At 42.5% G+C, this 10294-nt stretch overlaps 1 non-coding gene across 1 annotated transcript; it reads left to right on the top strand.

Annotated features, from left to right (window-relative positions):
• Positions 1-1093: 1093 nt before the first annotated feature.
• trnas-uga lies at positions 1094-1167 on the top strand. The gene has a single exon. It is a non-coding gene; the product is annotated as a tRNA-Ser (tRNA).
• Positions 1168-10294: the final 9127 nt, after the last annotated feature.

The raw sequence follows: 10294 nt of genomic DNA, 5'->3' as shown, positions 1-10294 counted from the left end.
GATAATACAGCAAAGATTAATTCACCTGCAGTGATTAAGGAGCGTCTGCCATGGCGCATTGCATACAAACTCTTCTCCCGTCAAATTAACTCATGTTCAAAAGCTATACACACAAACTTTTCAAGTGCAGTACTTAAACGAGCCCACGCCACCTGGTGGATGAAAGTCAAAATAACATCCCAGCAGCGAAGTTGGGTTTAAGTAGCTACTCAGGAATCACTAATTGGCAGCCCGCGGTCCGGGTCCGGACCCAGGCGGCATCCTATCCAGACCAGGACTAATAACCAATATATTATTGAGAATTAATATATTTTGATGGAACGTTTCTATTTTAACTGGAACAACTTTTATAGCCAAAACGGCACTGGTGTAGTGGCCCAGGAAACTCAGAACAATTGCATGTGATGTAAATCACCTCACATGATGCTACTCAGCCAATTAAATCTGTGCACTCTAATCAAGTGATATACACACACACACACACACACACACACACACACACACACACACACAGAGAGAGAGAGAGGAGACGGGACAAGAGGTAGCCTAAATAATCGGAGAACTAAAGTAGACAGTGAAAACAGCTTTTAATCAAGAATGGACAGACTAATTCTTCCCACAGGTACTTCAAAACCAATATGTCTCATACAGCTCTGGAAAAATTTAAGAGACAATTGCACCTTTTCTTTCCTTTCCAAAAAAGTTGAAAAGGAAAGTTTTGAGTGAGGAACAGAAGCGTTCAATTTGCAGTGGTCTCTTAATTTTAACCCTTCAAAAACTTTCTTTCCAACTTTTTTGGAAAGGAAAGAAAAAGGTGCAGTGGTCTCTTAATTTTTTCCAGAGCTGTATGTTCTGAGACCGTGGTGATAATAAAAAATGGAAATATGAAGCAGCACTATGAGACAAATCTTTTGAGGAAAGATACCCGCCCCAATCCAAACTGAGGGCACAGAAAATCAATGATCTAAAAGCCTAACATGATCGATCCGCCAGAATCCTAACACATTTATTCACAGCCCAACAACGTGCTAATGAATGTTCCCTTAGCTGACACCTTACTTGAGGTAAGGTGTCAGCAAATACCTATATGATGGGTGCTGTGGCTTAGTTGGTTAAAGCACCTTTCTTGAAAACAGGAGATCCTGAGTTCGAATCTCAGCAGTGCCTATACTGCGTTGTGTTGTACTGTTCTTGTTCAGTGACAATAAAGTTTAATCTAAAGTCAGCATCAGCCACAAAGAGAACTGAAATATTAACCCAGGATATGCTAGCACAGCTGGATGAAGATATTCGTAAGCTTAGTTGTAGATGAGTCCCCTGATGTTTCTGACAATGCTCAGCTGTTAGTTTATGTAAGGTTCTTCAACAAGTTCTGTGAGGACCTGTTAGGTGTTATCCCTTTCAGACCAGTACGAGAGGAGAGGACGTCCACCTGGCCATAAAGGAGATGTTAATGAAGAGGGGAATAGAGCCAAAACAAGTGATTTCATTATAAATCCAATTTATTTATAAAGCCCTTTTTACATCAGCAATTGTCACAAATTGCTTTACAAAACATCCAGCCTGAAACCCCAAGGAGCAGGCAGGAACAGTGTTGAAGCACTGTGGCTAAGAAAAACTCCCTAAGAGGGACAGACATTTAGGAAGAAACCTAGAGAGTAACCAGGCTCGAAGGGGTGACCAGTCCTCGCCTGGCTGTGCTGGATTCTAATAATTAATAAGTGCATTTGAGCTGTGTCCAGAGTCTATAAAACCTAATCCAGGTCAGATGCACAACCAGATGGACAGGAACAACAGGAGTAGTGTCACTCTTCGTGCAGTGTAGTGTTGGGCAAGGAACCAGGCGCAGGCATATATTGTGTTTGTGGGTTTATTCGACAATTAAAAACAAAACCGAACAACGAACGGACAACCTATAACTCTAGACTGAATGAAATAAAAGTGCGCGACAACGCGTCTTATACAGGTAATCTTCAAACAGTACATACACGTAACACTCACCTATAGACGAACTGACAATAACAATGATCCACAATGTGAAGAGCAGAGGGGAAACATTTAAACACATACAAATTAGCTAACAGGGACCTGGTGTGAACGATAATAGATGTGACACAGAACAAGTCCGGGATGCATTTGTGTGTGATGGGAAACTGAGAATATGTGGCAAGTCGGCGCTGCTGCTCACTGCACCGTGACAGTACCCCCCCCCCCCAAAGGCCCGGCCACCGGACGGGCCAAGACGAACCCCAGCCCAAGGGAGGAGGGGCGGGGCAACACAGAACCCCCATCGGCACAAACCCGCCGAGGGGGCGGAACAGCCGAGACTAACCAGGGCGGCGGGGCCGTCGAGACAGGCCGGGGAGGCAGAGCCGACGGAGGGTCAGGAGCCGGGAGAGCCGACGGAGGGTCGGTAGCCGGCGGGGGGTCAGGAGCCGGGAGAGAAGAGGGCGCCGGGCCGGCCGGGAGAGAAGAGGGCGCCGGGCCGGCTGGGACAGTAGAGGGCGCCGGGGCTCCCTCTCTTAAGCCCAAATCAGACAACTCCCGTATTTGCGTATGTGTATACGCTGCAGGTAGAATGCATGGGAATGAATGGACTACAGGCTGCCGCAAGCGTCAAGACCTCAACGGCCTCATAGCGCTTAAAATTAGAAACTAAGTCAAGCAAGAAAATAGACTTGGAATGAAATAAGTGCAGGAACGGACAAATCGCACATTGGACTATGTTAATGAAAATTTTACCTCAAATTAGAAGGCCCAAGTAAACCACTGCTTACCCATGATGAATACTTTATCATGTGGGAAAAGGAGAAGCAGAAAAGGTTAAAAAAGAAAGGCATTGAAGCAAGACACGACCAAATTTGATGTAATATATCACTTAACTTTTTATTAGGGCTGTCAAATTGAAAGAATTGGCTTGTGATTAATTAAAAATACTGAGACTAATGTCGGTGTTTTTTTTTTTTTATCACCTTTAACGCATTATACATTCCTGAGCTTCAGAGCCCTTCATAGTTAATGCTTGACTTCATCTGAACTTTAGCGGGAGCTGTCAGGATTGCAGTAGACTACTTCCTTGCACATTGTTTTTCCTGTAAATCTATTGGCAGTAAGCTACACATCCGCTAGTTCAATGGATGCATGGAAATTGGAATATCTCTCCTTGCATCCCGCAACTCAAACTCCCTCCAAAAACCCATTGAATGAAAAGGCCAGCCATGCCTCCCTTAAACCAGACCCTCTTCTCCAACAGTCCTGCGACATTGTGTTACGTGAATCCACCTGCTAACACCTTACTTGTGGATTGGTAAATTGACATTATTTGTTGTTGCTTATATAAGCTAAGCATTAGCCTACTGTCATAGCCAGTCGCATTTCCACCGAATCAGGTTCAGCCCTTTTTTAATCCTTTATTGGGGATTTGGGGGCCCAAAGCAAAATGATTCGGGGGCCCCCTCTCCCCTGGCCGTCCGGGGCTCACTAGCGTTCTGGGGTCCCCTAGAAGTCAGGGGCCCTAAGTGAACGTGGCCCTGCACCAAAGCATAGCCCAATAGTGGAATTAACTACTTAATTAAGATGATAGAACTACTGTAAGGGACCAGCAACGTTCTGTTTAGATTTACATGGGCTACATATAGAGGCTGCCAGTTACTGTGCAAGTAACTTGCATTTATTTAATTCTAGTCAAGCAATGTCCATAGTTTCAATAAAACACTGGATGTCTTTAACATAATGCACTGATTGTTAAACAGAAAAGTATTAAGGGCAACATTTGAACATATTCTTACATTTTAATTAATGGTGATTAACTACAGAAGAGTGTGATCAATCAGTGTTGACTATTTTATTCGTTTGACAACACTTAATATATATTTGTGTTCTCGTTGTTTCACACTTTTATTGAAAAGCTTTTCTGTGTTGTCTGTATTTATATTGGTAACAGGCCCGGTTCTAGACTTCTTTGATTGAGGGGGCATTAGTAAAAAAGTCTATCCATTATCCACTGATCAGCCATAACATTATGACCACCTGCCTAATTTTGTGTAGGTACCCGTTTTACTGCCAAAAAAGCCCTGACCCATCGAGGCTTGGACTCCACTAGACTTCTCAAGGTGTGCTGTGGTGTCTGGCACCAAGACGTTAACAGCAGATCCTTTGAGTCCTGTAAGTTGGTGTGGCCTACATGGTTTGGACTTGTTTGTCCAGCACATCCCACAGATGCTCGATTGCATTGAGATCAGAGGAATTTGGAGGCCAAGTCAACACCTTGAACTCATTGTGTTCCTCAAACCATTCCTGAACCATTTTTGCTTTGTGGCAGGACATATTATCCTGCTGAAAGAGGCCAATGCCATCAGGGAATACCGTTGCCATGACAGGTTACACATGGTCTGCAACAATGCTCAGGTAGGTGGTACGTGAGCAAGTAACATCCACATGAATGTCAGGACCCAAGGTTTCCCAGCAGAACATTGCCCAAAGCATCACACTGCCTCTGCCGGCTTGCCTTCTTCCCATAGTGCATCTTGGGGCAATGTGTTCTCCAGGTAAGCAACACACACGCACCTGGCTATCCACGTGATGTAAAAGAAAATGTGATTCATTAGACCAGGCCACCTTCTTCCATTACTCCATGATCCAGTTCTGATGCTCACATGCCCATTGTAGGCACTTTCAGCAGCAGACAGGGGTCAGCATGGGCACCCTGACAGCTCTGCGGCTACGCAGCCACATACGCAACGAACTCTGATGCAGCATGTGTTCTGACACCTTTCTATCAGTACCAGCATTAACATTTTCAGCAGGCTGAACTACAGTAGCTCGGCTGTTGGATCGGACCACACGGGCAAGCCTTCGCTCCCCCCTTGCCGCCCATGACCCTGTCGCCGGTTCACCGCTTTTCCTTCTTTGGAGCACTTTTGATAGGTACTGACCACTGCAGACCAGGAACACCCCACAAGGGATGCAGTTTTGGAGATGCTCTGACCCAGTCGTCTAGCAATCACAATTTGGCCCTTGACAAAGTCGTTCAGATCCTTATACTTGCCCATTTTTCCTGCTTCTAACACATTATCTTTGAGGACAGAATGTACACTTGCTGTCCAATATATCTCCCCCACTGACAGGTGCCATGATAACGAGATTATCAGTGTTATTCACTTCACCTGTCAGTGGACAATTTTGATGGTAATTTTTGTTATTCTCCTTGCTTTAGCCATTCCTAAACACTTTAAATATTTCCAGCATTTGCCTTGAAACTCAATGTGGAATCAAGGGGGAAGACTAGCTAGTGGACAAACATTCAACGTGCTGAGGTGAAAAGCAGGGGCACCACTTGCACCCAAATATCAGCGGACAATGCATCCAACATTCAACAAAAATCAGTACATATTTCCAGAGGTGGGGGACTTGACTCGAGTCTGACTCGAGTCACCATTTTCAGGACTTGACTTGCTTGATTAAAGTATGAAAATGACTTGACTTGAGAACAAGTTACTAGAGACTTGACTTGACTTGAAGTGGAAGACTCGACAATGACTTGAACTTATAATAAACAAACAGCAATACAATTATTTTATATGTGACATCAGCACCACTAATCAGCGTATGTGCCTTTAACGCTGCACAATTCATTTACAATTCAATTATCTTTTTCTTGTTAGAAATGTGACCATTATCATTACTGAATACGTCTGGTAAATATATGTAAGGGAATTTGACTATAACAGTGGCATAGCCTGAATTTTAATGTTGATGGGCATCTTAAAATGAGCGGGCTTGTATATTATTACACGTAGGCTATAATGTCTGTATTAAATGTGCGCATTTTCAAGTGTTTGTGGACTGCGTGTGGAAACTAAAAAGCATTGTGCTTACACCATAACTTTACTGCATGAAAGGCTATCATGGAGGCGCCGATGTGATTACTATAGCACCTAAACATTTCGAAGAGGTTTTTTTTTTTACTCATACAGACAAGAATAATTACAGCGTAATTACATATTAGGCAGTTTTTCAGTCACGATAATTAGTTTATAGGGTTATTATTAGCCCTTATTACATGTATTGGCTGAATTCCAGTGCAGAATGCGTGTTATTTCTTGATAACAGACCGTTGCCATGAAAAACAGCGCGTTGCTATGGACGCAGCAGGATTCTAACCAGAGATGGAACGGACTCTTTTCTTTAGAGGAAGCAATACAATCGTTTTTAAATCAATAAATTCCTTTTGAAATCAATATTTTGTGTCAAATTAGAGATTTATTTGGTAGGTAGCCATGTAATAAGCGGGATAAGGTATAACAAGGCGGTTGTTATAGCGAATACAACCCCTTCAGGCAGATTGAAGATCCCTCCGCTTCGTCCCCCCAAGAAATTGTACCGCGGAGGAGAAAAATATTTGATTTTGAAATCGAGCTTCGCACCGAGCGCACGTCAGAAACAGAGGACAGTGTGTGTGTGTGTGTGTTCATCTCTTTAGTACAGTGACTTGACTTGAAACTTATAAGGACTCGACTTGACTTGCTTAGGGTGAACCCTTGACTTGACTTGCTTGATTTATCTGAACTGTGACTTGAGACTTGACTCGAAACTTGATGGCGAAGACTTGAGACTTGCTTGGACTTGACCATGTGTGACTTGTCCCCATCTCTGCATATTTCTAATGAAATGCTATGCTAGCAAACCATTTATAATCAACCTCATTCAGTCAATGCACATAGCAAGCAACAGTAACTAATAGCTAGCTAGACACGCGTGTGGCAGAGTTGCCCAAGTCGATAACTATCTAAGCCCTCGTTCACATATCACTGAAGCATACATTTTATTCCAGCCCCCTGCCATCTCAGCCCCATTCTTAATCTCTACACCCCATTCCTACAGGAGGCCTTTTTTACCTCCTGCCACGCTTTCATTGTAAATTCGTTCTTAACGTATTTGCCTGGTAAAATAAAAGGTTAAAAAATAGATTTCCCATTTTCATCTTCTGTCATTAAAGCATACATTTGGGAACATATTCTACAAAAAACATTGCCTGTATGCTGCCTGCTCCAACCAAATCTTTTGTCATATTTCACAGACGGTGAGGTAAAAGCTGCCATTGTACATTTCAATATAATTAATTTGATAAACCTTTACTGATGTTTGTGTGGTTTATGAAGGGGGAACTCCTACTTGGACTACATTCAAATTGCAGATGACAACAATTGATAAAACGCCTATACAGTGGGGAGAACAAATATTTGATACACTGCTGATTTTGCAGGTTTTCACACTTACAAAGCATGTAGAGGTCTGTAATTTGTCATAGGTACTCCTCAACTGTGAGTGACAGAATCTAAAACAAAAATCCAGAAAATCACATTGTATGATTTTTAAGTAATTAATTTGCATTTTATTGCATGACATAAGTATTTGATACATCAGAAAAGCAGAACTTAATATTTGGTACAGAAACCTTTGCTTGCAATTACAGAGATCATACGTTTCCTGTAGTTCTTGACCAGGTTTGCACACACGGCAGCAGGAATTTTGGCCCACTCCTTCACCAGATCCTTCAGGTTTCTGGGCTGTCGCTGGGCAATACGGACTTTCAGCTCCCTCCAAAGATTTTCTATTGGGTTCAGGTCTGGAGACTGGCTAGGCCACTCCAGGACCTTGAGATGCTTCGTACGGTGCCACTCCTTAGTTGCTATGTGTTTTGGGTCGTTGTCATGCTGGAAGACCCAGCGACAACCCATCTTCAATGTTCTTACTGAGGGAAGGAGGTTGTTGGACAAGATCTCGCGATACATGGCCCCATCCATCCTCTACTCAATACGGTGCAGTCGCCCTGTCCCCTTTGCAGAAAAGCATCCCCAAAGAATGATGTTTCCACCTCCATGCTTTACAGTTGGGATGGTGTTCTTGGGGTGGTACTCATCCTTTTTCTTCCTCCAAACACAGTGAGTGGAGTTTAGACCAAAAAGCTCAATTTTTGTCTCATCAGACCACATGACCTTCTCCCATTCCTCCTCTGGATCATCCAGATGGTCATTGGCAAACTTCAGACGGACCTGGACATGTGCAGGCTTGAGCAGGGGGACCTTGCGTGCGCTTCAGGATTTTAATCCATGACGGCATAATGTGTTACTAATGGTTTTCTTTGAGACTGTGGTCCCAGCTTTCTTCAGGTCATTTACCAGGTCCTGCCGTGTAGTTCTGGGCTGATCCTTCACCTTCCTCATGATCATCGATGCCCCACAAGGTGAGATCTTGCATGGAGCCCCAGACCGAGGGAGATTGACCGTCATCTTGAACTTCTTCCATTTTCTAATAATTGCGCCAACAGTTGTTGCCTTCTCACCAAGCTGCTTGTCCTGTAGCCCATCCCAGCCTTGTGCAGGTCTACAATTGTTTCCCTGATGTCCTTACACAGCTCTCTGGTCTTGGCCATTGTGAAGACGTTGGAGTCTGTTTGTGTGTCTTTTATACAGGTAACAAGTTCAAACAGGTGCAGTTAATACAGGTAATGAGTGGAGAACAGGAGGGTTTCTTAGAAAAACTAACAGGTCTGTGAGAGCCGGAATTCTTACTGGTTGGTAGATGATCAAATACTTAAATCATGCAATAAAATGCAAATTTATTATTTAAAATTCATACAACATGATTTTCTGGATTTTCTCTCACAGTTGAAGTTTACCTATAAAAAAAAATACAGACCTCTACATGCTTTGTAAGTAGGAAAACCTGCAAAATCTGCAGGGTATCAAATACTTGTTCTCCCCACTGTAGTCCAAATCATGTCCTCTAACTATCTCTGGTTTAGTCTTTCATTGTTCATGTTTGTATAATAGTTCTTTCATTTAGTAGACACTTATCAAGTCACTTAAAGGGACGATTAGTATTAAATGTCTTGCTCAAGAATGGTACCACAGATTATTAAACCTTGCTGACTCTGGGATTTGATCAAGAACTTTTTAGTTATTAGTAAAATGCTGTAATCACTAGGCTATCTGCCACAATTCAGTTCAGGTGCCATAAATACTTATATAAAATAAAACCAAAACACACAGAAAGCAGTGCTCACCGGCAGCGACATTTAACCATTAAGCCACCAAATGAACAACACATTTTATGAGATAATTACTTTGGTGTATAAATTACTTTAAACCTTTGTGCGATTGACAGGCAGGCGACAGGCAGGCACCAGGCGCATGCCGTCAGCCCCTCTTCACCCGGCTGTTAATGCCATCTCATGTAACATGACTCATGTTCCACTACGTTTAATTATGACAAGCGTTCAAATGACAACGTCGGTCTATTGTAAATAGGCCTAAATGAATCCAATTAATTGGCGACACTGTCATTTATCCCCACCTCATTAAACACTAGTGATTTGTCAAGTCAGCCAACAGGGGAGCAGATTGGAGCTGTTCATAATGCTGGTAGATAGCCTAGCAGACAGCTCTGAAGAGAGTGAGGGCTTCCAGGTGCTGCTGATAGACAGCTCCACTTAGGAAGGCTTCGGTGGGTCCATTACGTACTGTTAAAGACTGCTGCTGCAGCCATCATATTATTCTAGGTGAACACTGGGATTAGACATGAGTCACACACAAATGACAGGTTAAAATTCAAACATGAATTATTACTGCATATTTATTAGGATTAAGCTTGTCTACAAAATATCTTAAATGTTATTGTTTTTACTGCAAACACGAAACGCTGCTTCAGGCATTATCAGCTGTAAATATAAGAATATAAGGTTTAGGAAGGAGTGCCATGAAGTTTTTCACACGTCTTCAAATGTCAGGGAAGTTCGGGCCAGATCATTCTTGGCAGCATTAAACATTATACTTTATTACCTATATAGTACACTGTTTTCACCTGGAGCCCTGTTAAATAATTGTGCACTAAAGCATAAGCAGGATGCAATTTTAAATGCACTTATCTTATTCACGTAGTCAGACAGTTTATGGTTCGCTGTGTTATTAACACTGATATGATAACCTACCCTGTTATGAGCTGTGCAGTGCAGCCTGTCTACTTTAGAATTGGAAGTGTACCAGCTCACTGATGCAGTGATAACACAAAATTCCTACATTTTGTGGACCAATTTGGCAAACCAGCCAGCAATCATATATTTTTTTAAATACTATGACATGGAACCAGCTTCTCCATGAAACACCATTCCCTCTTGCAACACTGTGCCATTTGAAAGTCAAATAAACATTCATGTTTCATTGTTATGCATTACTCTAATCGAGGATAATCACTACCAAACAGCATTAAAAACCTTAAAATATATAAGTATTAT

The sequence above is a fragment of the Esox lucius genome, chromosome 17, assembly GCF_011004845.1.
Source record: "Esox lucius isolate fEsoLuc1 chromosome 17, fEsoLuc1.pri, whole genome shotgun sequence".
NCBI classification, from domain to species: Eukaryota; Metazoa; Chordata; class Actinopteri; order Esociformes; family Esocidae; genus Esox; species Esox lucius.
Note: the sequence above shows the minus strand (reverse complement) of the source record. Positions and strands in the feature narration are given on the sequence as shown.